General features: G+C 36.0%; 1 protein-coding gene across 3 annotated transcripts in view; it reads left to right on the top strand.

The window, feature by feature from the left end:
* Positions 1 to 18,976, top strand: part of LOC115447922 (DENN domain-containing protein 2A) — a 69,985-nt gene that overhangs the window by 19,892 nt on the left and 31,117 nt on the right. The window lies entirely within an intron of this gene.

Here is an 18,976-nt window from a genome sequence, read left to right as displayed (position 1 = left end):
GCATGCGATCTGACCTGTATAGTTCAGCTGCAATTAGGTCAAAGGTAGGTCATGTAAAACGCCCTTTCCTGGAATCCTAGGCACTGCAGATATTTCCTTTGTTCTCGGGCCACCGCTTCTCTACCAGTAAACTACTGCAGGTCTCTTTGTTTTTGGCGGAGTACTTACTTTGATTACCAAACCGATCAGATGATTCAAATGTTCAGGAAGGCAATTTAAAATATCTATCTTGGGAATCTAGTATTGACCTTTGTGTTTGCACTGTTTATGGGCGATCGTATCGCTTATCATCAGGCGGACGGCAAGCACGTCTCGTCATTCAAAGCAATAAAAAAATATGCAGAGTAGAGATTTTATAATGTTATGCAACAAGTTAAACGAAGCTTGACCGGTTCCATAGGGCGTGGCAGGATATCATTTAACACAATCCTAGCGCTTCTTATAAAAAACCTAGACCCTATAGCTTTAATATCTTTGATCTATATAGGATACTTAGGAAACGAAACTGGCGAGGTCCTAGATACATTGCTCGGTTCGGAGTAATCCTCGGATATAATCAAAATAAAAGTGTTTTAGATCTTAAAAACATAATTTAGTTATTCAGATATTGATATAAAACAAACCTTGCCGTTAAATCTCATATTAAAAATCTTAATAGAAATGTCCGATTTGGCAATCGAACCCAAGAACGGCAGACTTCAGCGATACATTTAACATTTTTGTTTAGTTGTTGGTGGATGCCTCTAATTAGCATTTAGGGAACTTCGTGAATGTACATGTTGCGCTTATGTTTAGCTATTCGTGGGATAACCTGTTAAGCTAAAGTTATGTATTAAATACTAGATGGAATTTAATTTGCATTACTCATATCCTCCTCGATTATGTTTCTTGTACAGCAGGGGTTTGAACATTCGCTTAATGAATAGTGATATCTACATACCATTCATGTTTTATTATTACAATTTTATGTTTTGATTTGAAGGGCAGTGTTACTGATATTATGCGACTTAATAACGTAAGTCTGAAGCCATGAATGCTTATTCGCAGTGCCTTTACTTTTTATTTATTAACTATGGTGATGGATTCATTTCTACCCGCATTTCGGACACGGCGGCCAATCTTAACGGAAGTCAAGCGCAGGACTAAAGGTTTTACGTACTTTCTGAAGCACATGGGTATCACACCGCCAACTTCCTGTCTCCGAGCTGCTACTGAGTAATTTTTTAAGATGGAAAAACCCAGTCTAAATTATTTTGGCCCGACCCGGGATTCAAACCCAGGACAGCAGCGCGGTAGTTATACTCATAACGTGTACAATTACAACTACGCAATCGAAGCAGTATCTAAAGTAATATATTATGTCATGTCCTAGAATGATAAGCACACATTGCAATTTTTTATTTGGGTGTAGTTGCTATTATTTTTGGACGCTTACTATCAGGCGAGCGGCTTCTTCGCTCTCGCATTCAAATGTATAAGAAGGGTGTTTCTTTTATACTGGGAGAGTACTGTTTAAAGTTGTATTACATGTATAGTTCGTACTGCAGTGCGCAATGCGTCATATTCCAGCAGGTGAATCAATAAATCTGTGTACAGCGCCTCTAACGGATGACCTAGGCACTATAGGTTTTAACGTACGAATCTGGGTTACAGATCTCCTGTATAAATGCAAACTAGAGTATAAAACACTAGGATAACTTCCAAAGATTCCTCCTTAGTGCTCATCTACGTGATAAGGAACTATTATCACTACATAGTATAAAACAAAGTCGCTTTCTCTGTCCCTATGTCCCTTTGTATGCTTAAATCTTCAAAACTACGCAACGGATTTTGATGCGGTTTTTTTCAATAGATAGAGTAATTCAAGAGGAAGGTTTATATGTATAATAACATCCATTAAATAGAGGAGAAATACTGTTATTTTGTTATGTTATACCTGTGCGAAGCCAGAGCGGGCCGCTATGTTTTTGTATACAACGTTCACAGTTTTTCTCTAGTGTATTAAGTATCAGCGTTGCACCCGTGCGAAGCCGGGGCTGGTCGCTAGTGTTGTATAAAGACAAAAAAACAAGCATACATCACGCACTTATTCCCGAAGTATATATATCAACTTTTCGCCAAATGTGTTTCGTCCCATGACGTGATAGAGGGCAAGCCTATCGCCATATCTGGCACAAAATCCTGACTCCGAGCTGATACTGAATAGAAAAATCCTATATTACTTTGCCTGACTTGGAGATCAAACCCCTGACGTGAGCACTGCAATCGAACACGTTACGTCACCGCCTGTCTCACTGTAATTTACGTGTCGTGTTAAGTATTACCTATCAACTACGAGGTACATAAATTCAAACTCATTACAGTAACATTTCTTTACGGGTGTCGAACCCGCGGCTATTGTTTCAAGGCTGGTTCGTATTCCCTTACCTAGGTTGTCAAGCTTATAACTACAGACACATTTTTTATTGAGAATGTTTTTCCTTGTTAACAAATATAGTAAAGTTTGAAACATGCATACCATGTTATTAATTTGTTTATTTTTTAAAAAATACGTAATTGTAATTTTGTAAGATCTTTCCCGCAAGTGAAGTTGTAACTCCTAATCTAATCCTCCTAATATATATATATATATATATATATATATATATATATATATATATATATATATATATATATATATATCAATCCCTATTTTCCTTGGTCACGCCATCACGCGTGAACCGCTGGACTGATTTCACTATTTTTTTTGTTGTGTTTGTTATTGTCTGAAGAAGGTTCTTATGAAAGAAAAACTTCGAAAAATTGCGCGGATAGTTAGAAAACTTAATAGTCCATTGAAATGTTACATTTTTTAGGCCTTACCTTGCGTTTTTTAGAGGACGCAATTTTATTTTTTTGAAGTGTAGGGGGGGTCAGTGTAAAGCTAAAACCAAGTTTGTGGGGTCGCCACCCTTGTCCCACGGCCGCCATCTTGAATTAAATTCTCTACAACTTTGGTCTAGTAACTTTTGTCGTAGAACTATAAATAAAAAAGTTATAAGCGAAAATGTTAAGAAATTCAATGTTAAGCAATATCCATTGCAACGTCATCAGAACGTGTGTTTATAAGGTTCATAATACTTTTTGTACTCTCATTAATACCCAAATACCCAAGGGACCATTAGGGAACAAAAGAACATCTGCCTGCTATTATTATTATTATTTCTAACCTCTCATATTGTAAGAATAGCTGATAATATTGTGTTGAAGTTGTCGTTCAACTTATATCTTTTAGTTGTGCTACATATTTCTGTACGTGCGGATGTATTTTATTCTGTTTCTAATTGTGAAGACGATTTCGAATGATTTTAGACACGATTTTAACTTTAGTGAAAACTACTTTTTTTTATGAGCATTTTGACTTTTAAAAGACTTTTAAAAGTTAAAATGCTAATAAAAAACTTACTTACGACAACTTCAACACAATATTATCAGCTATTCTTACAATAAGAGAGGTTAGAAATAATAATAATAATAGCAGGCAGATGTTCTTTTGTTCCCTAATGGTCCCTTGGGTATTTAGGTATTAATGAGAGTACAAAAAGTATTATGAACCTTATAAACACACGTTCTGATGACGTTGCAATGGATATTGCTTAACATTGAATTTCTTAACATTTTCGCTTATATCTTTTTTATTTATAGTTCTACGACAAAAGTTACTAGACCAAAGTTGTTGAGAATTTAATTTGCAACAAAAAAAATTATATATTTTTTGTCAGATAAATAGTTTAAGAGATACATCGTAAAAACCATTTCAACCCCTATTTTCAAGATGTCGGCCGTGGGACAAGGGTGGCGACCCCACAAACTTGGTTTTAGCTTTAGACTGACCCCCCCTACACTTCAAAAAAATAAAATTGCGTCCTCTAAAAAACGCAACCCCAAATGTAACTTTTCAATGGACTATAACAATATTAATTTAACATAACTGTCCGTTGTTTGAAATAACTGTCAGCGGTCGACAGAATGCGCGCGTGCATACATAGTTAAGACTTAAGACAGGACAACGTCTGTCGGATCAGCTAGTGCGTTATAAAAAACATACGATAGTCTGTACAATGTATTCTGTTATATTGACAAACATAATGCGTCTCGACGGCCTCCATAACGCGGGCCTTGCTAGATATACTGTCGACCCCGGAACAAGACTCGCTTTTATGGTGGGCTTTACACCATATAAGTTATTTATATTTTTCTAATACCTGATGGAAAGTCGTAGGGTCCAAATACAGCCTTCACTAATTAAAGACGATTACCTCTCGTCAGGTACACAACGGCCGCTACGTCTTGCCCGGTTGGATGTTCTCTGAACTTCACTCGGGCCATGATCAAACGGCCGTACTGTACTATCCAGTTGGTTATAAAATTTTATACGTTGGGGTTTATCAGCGTTTGATTAGTTTCACCTTGAACATACCGGTTTGTTGCCTTGTTGAACTAGTATAGGATGCAAGTTAAACGATTAGTGTGTATTCCTAGTAATAATAGCGAAAGTATGTAAATTGTTTGTGAGTGCGTGGAAATGTATCTTTAAGTATTTGTAGGTTATTTTTTATCGGGAATAATGCTGAAAGGGATTAAGTACTATTGTTTTTTTTTTACTTATTAGGGGCCTTTCAAGTATTATGTAACGCAATTTTAGTCTTGTAAAACGTTACGATGCGTTATGTAATATTATTTTTTTTTTATTTTAAAACAATAACAAAGGTATTTTAGCGACTTTCCAATATTTTGCGTAAAATAATTGTGAATATTAGAAAAAATTTACAATTTAGAGTTACATAACTTTTGGAGGGGGGATGGCATACAGAAAAACGTTACCGCGCGTTACATGGGGGGGGGGGGGGCTTAAAAATCTTAAAAAATTGCATTACGTAATACTTGAACCTTGGCCCCTTAGGCCGGAGTCTGGATTTTGTGCCCGATACAGAGATAGGCTTGCCCCTATCACATCATGGGATGGAATACATAAGGCGGAAAATGGATGCCCCAGTTGCGCCTCTGTCTACTACTAGATAAAAGATAATAGGTGTGAGATTATAAGTAAGCAAAATTATATATCAAAATTTATGATGATCCAATTTCTAAATTCCCAAGAACCTGTTAGCTAGTGAAATACATTAGTTTTGTCGCTCTGAGACTATCGATCTAGTGTCGCAGTTGAATAAGGAAAAAAATATAAGCCATATTTTATAGGTACTAAAGATTTTTCTGACAAATTATAAGGAAAATAGTATTAAAAACTATGTCACTTGATTATAAATGGAATTTCTTTATTAAGTTACAATTAATACCTACACAAACACAAATTTTATAAATAATAACAAAACTCTATTGTAGATTCAAGAAACTTTTTTTTATATACGGCCAAGTGACCCTGTTGCAACCGATTGTAAGCGGAGTGGGGTCCAATAGAATGTCGACTGACGAGAGATAAGGTTTCTGACTTATTTTAATTTATAACTTTTACAAAATTTGTACGTCGTATAAATTCTAAAACAGAAGCAATCATTAAAACGTGGTGAAAAATCCACTAGTTATAAGGCATTGAAATTAGGTAGTAGGGGTGAGTGTTAAAAAACAGAACAGGGACGCAATACTTGCATGTGACGTCAGCGGGAATTACGATGGGTGTGAGAGAAAGGGATGGAGCGATATCCTTACGCCCACTCCTGCACGTAGCAATATTTGAAATTAACTACTGCCTCATTTCTTATCGAATTTTAATGATGTTTTCACAGGATTTCTTTTTTGTACTAATTTCTGTTACATATTAAAAATGCATTAAATAAAACATACTTAAATAGCCTATTTTTTAAAGATTACAATTAAGAAAGTTTTAGACATTTAGGTCTTTAGCAATGTTACCAACAGTATGGACACATCGAAACTGTCATTAACCTTACCTCGGTAAAGCCTATTGGTGGTACAGAAGAAACTGAATATTTATAATTGACTTTAGATAAAACTCCGACATGCCACTACCACTAATATAATTGCTTAGTAACTCCGTAAATATCTTAACGTATTAATTTCAAAATCACAAATGTTTTTTTACGCAAAAAGTCCAATCAGAGTCAAGAAACGCATAAACGTTCTGTTGAATAATATTATGTCCAATTAAACATGTTGAAACCTGATTGGTTTTTTATAAAATAATACGAGAGTAACAGGTCTCTTTCCTCGTGGTAAGCATATCTTATGCTCAAATTTTTGAAGAGTGACAGGAAATGTATTGTAAAAATATATTTAGTGGAATCATGAATGGGATCGGCACAGTTCGGGTTGTAATTCCTTTTTTTTTTGTTATTAAGTACATGTTTACGTTTTTCATTCAGATTTGTTATTTAAAAAGTGCTGTAAGAAATTTCTTGTTGTGTAATTTCATGATTTTAGATCAACGGGAAATAGCTCATAGTTTTTGATCCCCTTCAAAATAAAAAAATATGTGACTATTTCCTTAAAAAGAGTGGTCTTAACGTACCATGATTCTTGTATAATGTATGTTTGTGGGCGGAGGACATTTAATATTTGGAGGACTACTTTGCATACACACACACTTACGTATTTTATTCCTGAAGGGGTAGACAGAGGTGCAACAGATGCATCCAGTTTCCGCCATGTTTATTCCGTGCCATAATGTGATAGGGTGTGAACTGCTATTATTTTTGTAATATTCATAAAGATTATAGCTAATATCTCAGGGTGACGAGCGTAATGTAGTTTGTGATTATCTCGTCGAGACGTATTATCCCGTCATCCGATTGTATAAAACAAATGTTCACGCAAGAATATAGAGTCATTGATTGCCTTTCAATCGGTTCCGCTTCGTACGAAAGTTATTGTAAAAACGTTAATTTTTTCCGGTAACTGGAGGTTACTTTCACTGTCTAACACGCGATGGTTTAACTGCGTTTATTTGTTCATGTTATTAATAAATCATTTATAGCTTTAATGATTTTTAATGTTTTTTTTATTGCTTTGAATGAGGAGACGAGCTTGCCGTTCGCCTGATGGTAAGCGATATGACCGCCCATAAACAGTAGAAACACCATCCAACACCTTGAATATAAAGTATTGTTTGGTATTCCACTGCGTTCGCCATTCTCGGACATGAAATGTTAAGTTTTATTATGTCCAGTAGTTATACTGGCTACAATGCTTACACGTATGTTAGAAATTGATAAAAAAAATGTAAATTATAGGTAGATATTGTAACTGATTTCTCTGACGACCAACACCTCAGTCCGCCCGTGACAACGAAAGCTGCAGTCTTCGAAACGTCGGAAGAACATTTTAATATAAAATCGCAATAAAATCTTAAGCTTACATTTTTAGCTATGTTTATTTGATTAGCTAGTTGCTCGCTCTCGCATGAGAGTGTTCCTTTAGGTGCTTATCCAAACAATGTCACTTTACCGACAAACACAATTATTCTAGAACTATTTTGTTCAGGTTTTAATGACACTCCATGTAAATACATTACTGGGCATGATAGGACCATTAAATCTGGAATATTTTAGGGTATCAAACAGTACAGAGCCGTGCAGGGTTTAGCAATTCAAAGTTCAAATGGTGCCGCATTTTTAGTGACGCTTACCATCATACGAACGGCTTTATAATAATAAAAAAAGACTTAATATAATGACTCCACCTCATTTCACTTCTATCATAAACAATAGCAATGGCCCGTTATTGCAAAATTCAGACCATGATTCATATTATACAATGATAATAAACTTGAAGATAAAGCCGGCGCGTGGTGAGCGGTGACCTAACCATTGTGGTGGTGAGAAGCACGCGTGTTGTCATTTCGTACTACGTTATACAAGTGGGTTTGTGAACTGGTTTATTAGCCTGAATTGTGTGGAAGAATTAGTGAAGTTGTAGGTTCTATTTCGAGTTCAGTTTGGCGACTTCATCCTTCGAAGTGGATTAATTAATCTGGAATTACAATATGTGTAGGCGATTGTGGATCTTATTATTCACATTTCACATTTTTTTATCCTTGTTATAATAAGTTCTCTTTTCTCTGACTACCCCTTCCAGAACAAGTGATCCATTAGTGTAGATTATGGTAATCTTAATTCATATTTTATTACGTTCTACAACGATGCGATTTGCAAGTTTTCCTCGTGCAACATCCTCGTTGAACCAGCTATCGCTTATGTTTCTACTTCCTTAAAAAGTGTGTAGCCGTGTAGATCTAATACATTGCCACGAGTTCTGAAACTTTAATGCTCACATATTAACATACAACTATTAGTAATAAAACTATTTTACGTGTTTTATTGCGGTTTTATATATTGTAATTTTCTTCCGACGTTTCGAAAACTTTGCAGCTTTCGTGGTCACGGGGCGGAATGAGTCCGCAAAAAACCAACAAATAGTTTTAATTCTTGTCTCACATTCGCGTAAATATAAGAAATCATTATACAACTTTTAGTTTCTGCATCTGACGAAATGCAGCGGCGTCAATGTAGAATGTCAACTAACAAGAGATTACCCTCGTCAGTCAACACAATTGTGCCGGCTTGTACAAATCGGATATATGCGACACACTTTTGAGGGCGACTATGACGGGATTTTACATTTTGTGTACGATGGTTGTTACAGAGGCGGATATAAATATCGCAAATCTAGAAAGCAATGAACTTTAATATTCCAAACATCTAAACATCTATTTTTAACGTTCAAAGCGCGTCGGCGAGCCGCATGTTTTGTATCAACATACCCGCATATAGGTTAGTTTAAAAATAACCACGTTCCAATAATAACTACTTCCTTCACTTATATTGAGAAAACATCTGTTGGAGCCGTTATGTGTCATGTGATGACGTAGCGTAACTCTGGAGAGGTTTATTTACTAGACGTAACAGAATTGTAAACAAACATTTACACACTAATTGCCTATAGTTGATTTTACAGGTTGACTTATTGTCTTGCTTTTAATCTTACGAAATCTAATCCAAAAGAATTATCTAAATTCGCGAAATAATAAAATATAATCAGTCTTGTGTATGAAATTTTATGAATGGGGTAAGTGTAAAATAATAGAAAAGGAGTATAGTATTATGACGTCACCGGTTATTATGGTGCATGCAGGAAAGAGATAGCGAGTTAACGCTGGTCTTACTTATATCAATATTCGAAATATGAATTGATGCGTATTTTTTACTTTGATTTGTATATGGCGTAATGATTAATCCATTGTGTTAATACGTAACAACCGCAATTACGTATACTTATGATTATCTAAGGCGGGTAAAATTAATGGCCCCTCAACAAGGAATTCCTTAAAAAGTGGGTTTTCGCTTATGTACGTGTCCATTGCGAGTCAGCTGATTAACCTGTAGCCATGGCTTTGTTTCCGCAGAGCAGTGTGCACGACGCGGTTTTGAGACTTTGAATAACTCGAGAGGAGCGATGCGCAGTGCGTAGTTTAAATGTGGTGTCACCCCATATTTTTTGAATCAGCAAGTAATTTTGAAATAAGGGTATCGTATTGGTTTTAATACCGAAGAACGTAGACACATTTGACTTTTAGAAGTTTTGTGGTTATTCATTATTATTAACGCTCGCTAGCGGAGGAAACCATTGTTAGAAACCTGCATACTAGATTTCTTTGTATATTATTATGATTTATATTAACGTTCATTAAATCATCGTGTGGACCATAGTCCATACACTAAAAAGTAGAAATGCGTGCCCAGCTGCGGGAGAAGTATGGTTGATAAATAGAGAATAGATTAGAATGCATCTGAGTACATTCTATGTATTTATAAATAAGGAAATACAACATCGTCATAATAAATGACTTTGATCTTATTTATTCTAGATAAGGAGTTCACGGTCCAGGAGACCTTAGATTATGCGATTGAGTTAACGATGTGTCAGCCAATGAGAGGGTCTAGAAATAGAGTCCGGACGAAGATTCGAATTCGATCAGTTTCGGTTTCGGCGCAAGTGCACGAAAATAAGATCGAATTTGAAATAGACTTGTTGATGTTCGTATCGTTTTTATTTTACTCTTTTGCGTTTATATAAATATATTTAGTGATACATTCAAATTGAATTTTGTCTCGAAAATTCCTATCTTAAGTTGATTCAAAACAGATGTCCGTGATTGGAGTTGTGGCCGATATGGTAAGAGTTTTACCAATGACATCATGCGACGGGAATACTGCTAGCGGAATGTATTCGATGCGTGCGATGCATATGCCTTAAAATTTATTTGGTATTTATAAATTAACATTTTTTCGATTTGAATACTATAGGCATCGATATACATGTACTAGGTCTGGCGTTCCGTACACTCATTGTGTTTGACTCAACCGTACTGCACTCCGTACACCTGACTTTAGTATGATTTCAATATTGACAGTATGTAGTTATGTACGAACTGGCGCCCATAATATAAAAACTCGAGTCTAAGTGTAAACCAGGATGTGACTAAAAAATATTGGTCAAATAAGTAAAAAATATTTGTTGTTCAAGTGAATAAATAGGTTATAAGTGTCGTTTCGACTGCCATTTTAGTTGAGACTTTGAACAAATAGTTTATATGGACGTTCGTGTCTATAGAATATACGTCAGTGACTATATGTTAATTATTTTCTGTTTCCCTCCTAACCGAAAACCACGGCTGTACAGTTTATGCTATACAAACATCACATTGTACCTCCCTGTGTAGTTATAGTTACAGCATTTTACGTTACCATTTTCATTAGTTCCCTTATCGCCATCATGCATTAGTTCTATTTTAACAATTGATCTTTATTTGAACTTTAGTAAACATCGTGATCGTCAAGGGATTGTATTTATCTTCAACTCAATCTCAACAATAGAAAGCGTTGTGGTACACAGCATACTTAAAATTCGATTTCGGCTTTGTTTTCGGCCGTAATAAACAGCCTCTAGGACAATATCTAGAATGTCTAAATATAGTCGTGATATTTTGAAACCTTGGCTTAGTTTCGGTGGTAATTGATTTTAAACTGGGCCTTTAATAACGGAGCGATAGGATTAACGTGTCAACGCTGGGTCATGATGCACTTTATTTACTTGATCCATAATTAATTTTAATGTATCTGTTGATATACATAATAACGTGGCTTACGCCTTTATTCGGGCTATTGAGTGCAGTCAGAGTTAGTGGATCTATTGCAGCGATATTTTCGTTTCATTACGAGGCGAGATTTCCGAGAAACGCACGTATGTTTTCAATCGAAAAATGCACAATATAATTGCGATATTTGGATATTGTGCCCGGAAACTGGCGGTCACGTACACAAACGAGCAAGGGATTGACTGAACTTAAGTTATATCCAGCGCCAACATTCATGCGACAGTAATCATCTTGTGCGCTCTTTCTCCACACCCAATGTAGGCCCATGCACGAGGGGACATTGGTCGCGGCCCTAGACACACAACCTTCCTGACCTTCTCCCCTCTTCCCATCCTAAGAGGGTACCTTCTTCTTTCCCCACACTTCCTTCCCCAGATATCGCCTCCCAACTTTCCTCCAGGGCCCTGCAGTCGCTAAGCCGGGGGATTCCAGTATCTCATTCACAGGTTTCCCCTGGTGTTGGCTGCGAAGTTCGATACACAAAACAAACAGTAATCATGGATGCGCTGCCGATCTTAAAGGGAAGGAGTAGGGATCAGGGAACGAGGAATTAACAACTATGCAAACTATTTCATTAATATTACGCCCGACAGAACTGCAGTAACTTGGCTGACCGTTAGGACCGCTTTCGTTCCAAGAACGGACTAAAACGTGGGTGTAACTGCAAACTCAACAGCATTAAATATTTCGCAACACAATGATCAATGCATTACCTACAAGTTCCTACTGTATATGGCAGGTGCTTATCTCGAAGCGATTACTCGACATAATTGATTTGTATAAACAGTCTTACATTAGTCAGTCGGTATGCTAGTGAGCACTGGGCTTGCCGGCAAGTGACAGTACTCGTACAAGTGTCAGCATGTAGATTTTTATCGAAGTGGGTGACGGTACCGGTGCGTGGTCTTGGTCTCACTTTGTGCTAACGTCGTCAAGTTTTTACTAAGTATCTACTATAAATCTATGGTATGGTTGTTGATTAATTACGATAACTGAATGGATTTTGATGCAATTTTTGGGGTTATGTGAAGCGAAACTCCGAATTGAGGCTATTAAATTTAAGAAATGTAATTCGGACGCAATTAGTACCAAATTACCAAAAATTTTAGTTAGGTTAAAAAAACAAAAATAAATCGCGGCGATAGCCTAGTTGGTTGTGGAAAGGACTGCCAAGACGAATGTCCGCAGGTTCAAATCCCAAGGGCACACTCCTCTGACTTTTCTAAAAAATTATGTGTGTATTCTTTGTGAATTATCGCTTGCTTTAACGGCGAGGGAAAACATCGTGAGGAATCCTGCATACCTAAGAAATTCTCTATTAGGAATTTTCGAAAGTGTGTGAAGTCTACCAACATGCACTAGGCCAGCGTGGTGGACTAAGGCCTATTCCCTCTCAGTAGTAGAGTAGGCCCATGCCGAACAGTGGGACAGTATATATTACAGGGCTGATATTATTATTATTAAAAAAACATAAAAAAAGTGCTGATTTTAAATATGTATGAAACTTAGTGTCGAAAAAATGTCGGTTAAGACAATTAGCCTTTCAACCGTCGATGTGTAACTTGAAGTAATTTCTAACACTGTACTACATGTATCAGATCTCAGAGTCGTGAATGTCAAACTACAGCGACTTTCACTCTACAACATACACAATACAAATATTTGTCTTGTGAGAATCGACCTTGGAGCTTCTCGTTTCACATCTAATTCATCGATATGTGCGTCACGGAGGCTGTCAAAATCAGATGATGATATCTATGTGTGAATGCAATACCCTAGTATTTTTATACATCCATTGACATTCATAACTTTGCATTGAACTCTCTTACTTTACAATTGAAAGATTAGATTTTCTGTTTCCTACGCTGGTCTAACGAGTTTGTAGATTACAGAGGCCTAAACACATCCCTTCCCTAAACTTATTCTTTTTTCTTTGAGGTCGACTGCGCATCAATTATTCCATTGGTTGGGTTTATTGCCGATGGAGATCATTTTAACATCTAGCGGCCAACTTATTGATTTATTCTACGCCATATTTTAAAGAATTCTCAGGTGCACTAGAATCCTTGCTAGATTTTCCTTCTGTCTTGACGCGAACTATTAATTAGCAATAACTTTACGAATACAATGATTAATGTGATACATCTATCGCCCAAATATTAATTCTGAAGGACACATTTCTAAGTTAATTACACGAACTCTCGAATAATGACGCAACGGCCATCGGGGAACTGGGTCAACGCATCCGCCATTACGAATGTACTGTTAACTTCACGTAAATACTGTAATAGTTCTAGTAACCTCCTTGGATTAGATAAATCTAGCAACTTTAAGATCATCCCTTGCCTCCCTATAACTTGGCATATTTATAACACGAAGAATCGTGTCGTTTGTGGTGACGTCTGTGATTGGTCGAGAGACCAGTCTCACGTGTTAGACTCTCGGCCAATGACAATGAAACGATATTGTTATCATTTGTCAAAATGATCTATAGGATCGGGAATCAGGGTCTTAGGCGGCTTTGCGACTTCGTAATACATCCACCACCAGGTGAGCTGTCAGCTCGTTTACCTTCCAAATTCCTAAAAAAATGAGTTTGCCAAAAACAGCTAACAATCAAAGGCCGAGTTTTGTAACTTATTAACTGACTCCAAAAATTCAAGGTTCAGTGCTAACGTGGCCGGTGGGTTTGTGTTTAAATAACAAGACAGATTATTGTAATGATTTCTTTACTAAAGCAGTAAGCGTGTTTAGAGCAACAAAGCTTATAATTTATTTGTAATTAATTTGTTTTGTTTTTTTTGACGCCGTGACGAAAACTGCATGATTTTTAATTCTCCATAATAGTTTTGAACATAATTGTCAAGTCTGCCAACCCACGCTCAGCATTTGGCCAGCGTAGTGGACTAATCTAAACTCTCTCTGTAATAAAGGAGGGTATGCTCAGTAGTGGGACATATATTAAACCTATCGGCAAATGGATCATAATATATATATCCAGCTTAAACTGATTGAATAAATCTAGATGCGAAAATAGAACCTGGGAACGGAACCCAAGATAATAAAGTTATTGAAGTTATATTATATAAATTGTGCGTTAATCAGCTTTGTAAACCTGGCTTTATATTCTTAAGTCTGTACTCGGTTTTAACTAGTTAGTTTAATATATGGTTGCACCTCTCTAATTGTCTTTGACAGAAAACTCTGCTTTGTAATGCTGATGTTTAATTATTAGTTAAATAAGTCGATCCAAGTCATGTTAAAACTTGTTTAATTACAAAAAAACTCAATTTACGGCAAACGTAACGTGTCAATAAGATGTATTGTTTTAAAAATTATTTCAAAAATTGACCTGCAGTTTCACAAGATGTTAACCCTGTTACATATAATAATATTTCTTAATTATAACTCGTTTCATTTTTATATAATTAAATGTGATGTAAGAACTTTACTAGGAAAACAAGATTTTTAACATATTAGTGATGGAGAATGAATATATTGATGTCTAATGTTCTGCACCTATTACAGACCTGTCTCAAACAGAGATATTTAATTTTTGATTTTTGCGTCACTCAAAATAACTTTCTTTTGATAATTACTTAATTCGACGTTAAATATTTTACGAGAAGAATACGATACTCTAGCAGTCATGTATATTTCGACCGCCAAGCAACAGCGTGTAGTTACTGTTGTGTTCCGGTTTGAAGGACATTGTAGCCAGTGTAACTACCGGACATAATAAGACTAAACATTTTATGTCTTAACATGGCGACCGCAGTGGAATATCAAACAATGCTTTGTGATTCAAGGTGTTGGATGGTGTTTCTACTGTTTATGTGCGGTCGTATCGCTTATCATCAGACAAACAGCAAGCTCGTCTCGTTATTCAAAACAATAATAAAAATATATAGACCTAATTGTTTAATTGTATAAATACAACTTAAAGTTAGGCTCCAATATTACAAATCTGTTGCTAATATTCTTAATTAAGGATAGTTATATTCGAAATGAATGAAACAATATTCACATTATTAAAAAGTAGCTTTTGTCTGAAGCTTCGCCTGGGTGAAAATGTTTTTCCGTGTTAAATATTTTCCTGGAAAAGACGTGGCTTATATCACTTAGGACTTATGTAGCTTTCTTTTAGTGAAAAAAAAATCATAATCTCTTGAATAGTTACTGAAATTAACGCGTTCAAACAAATAAACTTTTCAGCTTTATAATATTAGTATAGATTTGAAACATGCAAAGTTAAGATAACATACTGTAGACACAATATGTTTTTTATTATATAAATTTTATTTAATAGCTCATTTAAATTAAACTATTTTTCGGATTTTATCGCGGTTTTAATATTTTACTTTTCTTCCGACGTTTCGAAGACTTTGCAGCCTTCGTGGTAGTACTGGGGGGGGGGGGGGACTGAGGCTGCGATAAAATCCGAAAAATAGTTTAATTTAAATTTCTAACATTCCCGTAATCATAAGAAATCATTATTTATTTAATAGCTTCTAAAAATTCGCTTAGCGTGCCGTTCTGCTGGGGGCACTGTCTTAAAAGGTTGCAATGGAGTCTCTTTGCCCTCATAAATATGTAAAAAAACACAAATATCCACTTTGCTTCGTGTAGGTTCGATGCTTCCCGGGTCCAACATATCCGGAATCTATCAGCAACATTAATTAATAAAATTGTTGCATTACAATTTCCATCACACATCCGCCTCGCAAACAGGCTGTACATAGAAACCTGTCCCGTAGAAAGTGAATTTAATGTGATCAATTACACTAAACAACTTGACTAGTTGCTGCACGCGATTATACGTGCATACATCAAATAAAACTCCCACATCGTCTGCCTTACGTTAGACAACATATTTTATATTTATTATTATTATTTTGTAACTAAACAACATGTACGTGTCACCTAATTTGAATAAGTTGTATACACTTCTATTTGGATTCTGAATAGCCATTAGATCCACTGTAATGTAATTTAGATTATTATTGTCAGTAATCTGTTTGGTGTATCTTTATAAATAAATAAATACGTCTAGCTTTATAGTTAACGAGCGAAGCACTGATGCTTTCGGTCTCTTCAAATACCTAAGAATTAAAGGGAAATCTTTGCTTTGCTTATTTTCTATAACATGAGGAGCAGAGGGGATGGGTGTAAATAGTGATGTCGTCAGCGAAGTTTGTTTATATTTTGTATAAACTTTTGACAAATAAATAACAATAAAGAATTTTGAACAGATTTTGTAAACATTATCCTTTTACTTACGTAGGCATAGAGAGGGGGTCAGAGCTTTGCTTAGTTTTACTGACAAGAGGGATGGGGAGATTAAAAAGTACAAAAATTCTACTTACGTAATACCTAAATAGCTCTTTCTGGGTTCGGGTAGGTAATCCTCTGGCCTGACAAAATGTCATAAGGTAGCGGTTTGGGCCGCGACAGAGATAGGAGACCAAAGACAGATACGAAGACCCACTCGTTTCTATAAAGTAGGCCAAAATAGCCAAGGTAACTTGTAGTATCTATGTGACAATATATGCATTTTATTTGATCAAGCCATTATTCTCTTAGAGGTAGACAAGAGCGCTAATGCATCAACTCTTCGACGAACTCGCTTCTCATAATGTGCCTGCGAAGTCATCGTGTACCCAAATCACGTGTATATTTTCCTATTACAGTAAAATTTCTTTAATTTGACTGTCCAAATTGAGTACGTGTACTTTGGCACTGCACCAATAAGCCGATTGGTTTATCTCAATAATATAAAGACATGAAACGTATATACAACCGCTGTGTATACAGCTTCGCATCCGGTGGAGGTCATCGGCTCCGTGCTACGTTCATGTGCTGTCATCTGTCGGGTTTGTAGGGAACTGTTAGTTCGCATCGTTGGTTAAGAGATGGCGTTGTTGAGGGTGTGTCCCGCGTGGTAGGATCCAGTTTTTTATTTGATATGAAAAATAATTATTGGAATAACTCAGCGTCATGATTTAACGTCATAAGTTGCGTGGCATTGTCTTATATTCATGCCCTGTGACATTATTTTAGTCTTAACATTTTCTGTAATTAAATTGGCTAAAATATCCTTTAAACAGAATAACAACAGTAATTTCATAATGTTGCACATCGAATCATTTTGCCTTATTATACATATGATGTCTTGAAACACAAAAGGCATCATAACCCTAATATTTTAAAATAACAATATGATAAAATACCTAATTTACATTCTCAACTCAACCGATTCCAATGCCAATATACATAAAAGCATACAATCCCTTTTATCTTAACGCAGTCGGTTAAACAGCTATTTCTCAAAGCGTAATGCCAAGCAGGAATTGTCACTTGACTAAGTAACACAATACTGGAGCGCTTTAACCGCAAAATTTCACGCAATTGGTGCGGGTTCAGTGCTCGGTTACGTAACACTTATCACGTTACATCATAGTATTCGAGTGTCACCGGTTATCATTAATAACATACGACTATGTCCATATTGAGATTCTTCCGTGTAATGTGTTTAATTCGTGAAGTTGGTGATTCAGGTACGAGTTTTAAATTCGAGGTTTTTATTTTTTACTAGATGACCCCGTGAACTTCGTATCACCTACATACATTTATTATTATTATTCATTGTGGAACGCAATTTTGCCATACCAATACGTATGTTATCATTATCTGTCTCCCGTTAGTCAACAGTAAGGTTTGCACGTGAGGTAGCTCGTCGCACATTTCATTAACTTCGACGATCTAAGTCATCTTCTCCGTGGCAATTTGCGACAATAACATTAAATAAAGTTCTCGTGCACTGAACAATTGATGATAGATTTTAATTATAGTCTTGAAATTTCTTTATTTGTTTTCTATTTTTGAGAACCAACTGACACTTTTACACTTTATTTATTTCTGAAATGTTTTGTATTTGAACAAAATAAACCAAAGAAATCGGACCTCATATTACAACTATGAAACAGACAAATTTCTTAACGCACCTACATATATGTGATAGCCAGACAAAAGACATCAAATGTTTCATGGCTAGGAACATTTTGTATTGAAAACTTAAATTGTCATTTTTAGTATTTTCCGTTATTTATTATTTATTTTCGTCATCGTTTAATCCATCCCTGGACTTCCACAAATAATTCAAAACCAAAATTAGCCAAATCGGTTCAGCCGTTCTCGAGTTTTAGCGAGACTAACGAACAGCAATTGATTTTTATATATATAGATAGATTTTGCGGTTTTTTTATAAGTACTAGCAAGCCAAATTGACCGTACTGCACCTGATGGTAAGTTGAGTGGGGTCCAATAGAATGTCGATTGACTAGAGATGATTATCCGTCGGCAGTGGACACAATTATGCCGGCCTGTTGGAACCGAATATACACAGGCTGATCCCGGAACGCGACACACTTATGTGGGCCACTATGGCGGGTTTTAACACCTTGTGTACGGTGGTCGCTATCCGAGCGGATATAAAATATCCTACTACGAGCAAAAGGTATTAAAGAATGCCTATTTACTCGTTCGCTCTCACTACTTTAAAAATCCGGGCACAATATAATTCCCAGAGAAATTGTATCGAACAAAAAGTTTTTCAGAATTTCTACATGAATAACAAGGAGATTTTACAAGTAATAGTTTTGCATGCGTCCTGTTTAGGGCACAGGACTTCCCTCTAGGTTTGTTACAATTTGCATGACGTCTTAATTGCCAATCGACCTCATTGTGAACGAGTGACGGTAGTTTAGTCTATTCTATATTATATCCCTTGTAATTGCGTCTGCCTGG

Source organism: Manduca sexta, chromosome 28, assembly GCF_014839805.1.
Source record: "Manduca sexta isolate Smith_Timp_Sample1 chromosome 28, JHU_Msex_v1.0, whole genome shotgun sequence".
NCBI classification, from domain to species: Eukaryota; Metazoa; Arthropoda; class Insecta; order Lepidoptera; family Sphingidae; genus Manduca; species Manduca sexta.
This window is presented reverse-complemented; position numbering and strand designations above follow the sequence as displayed.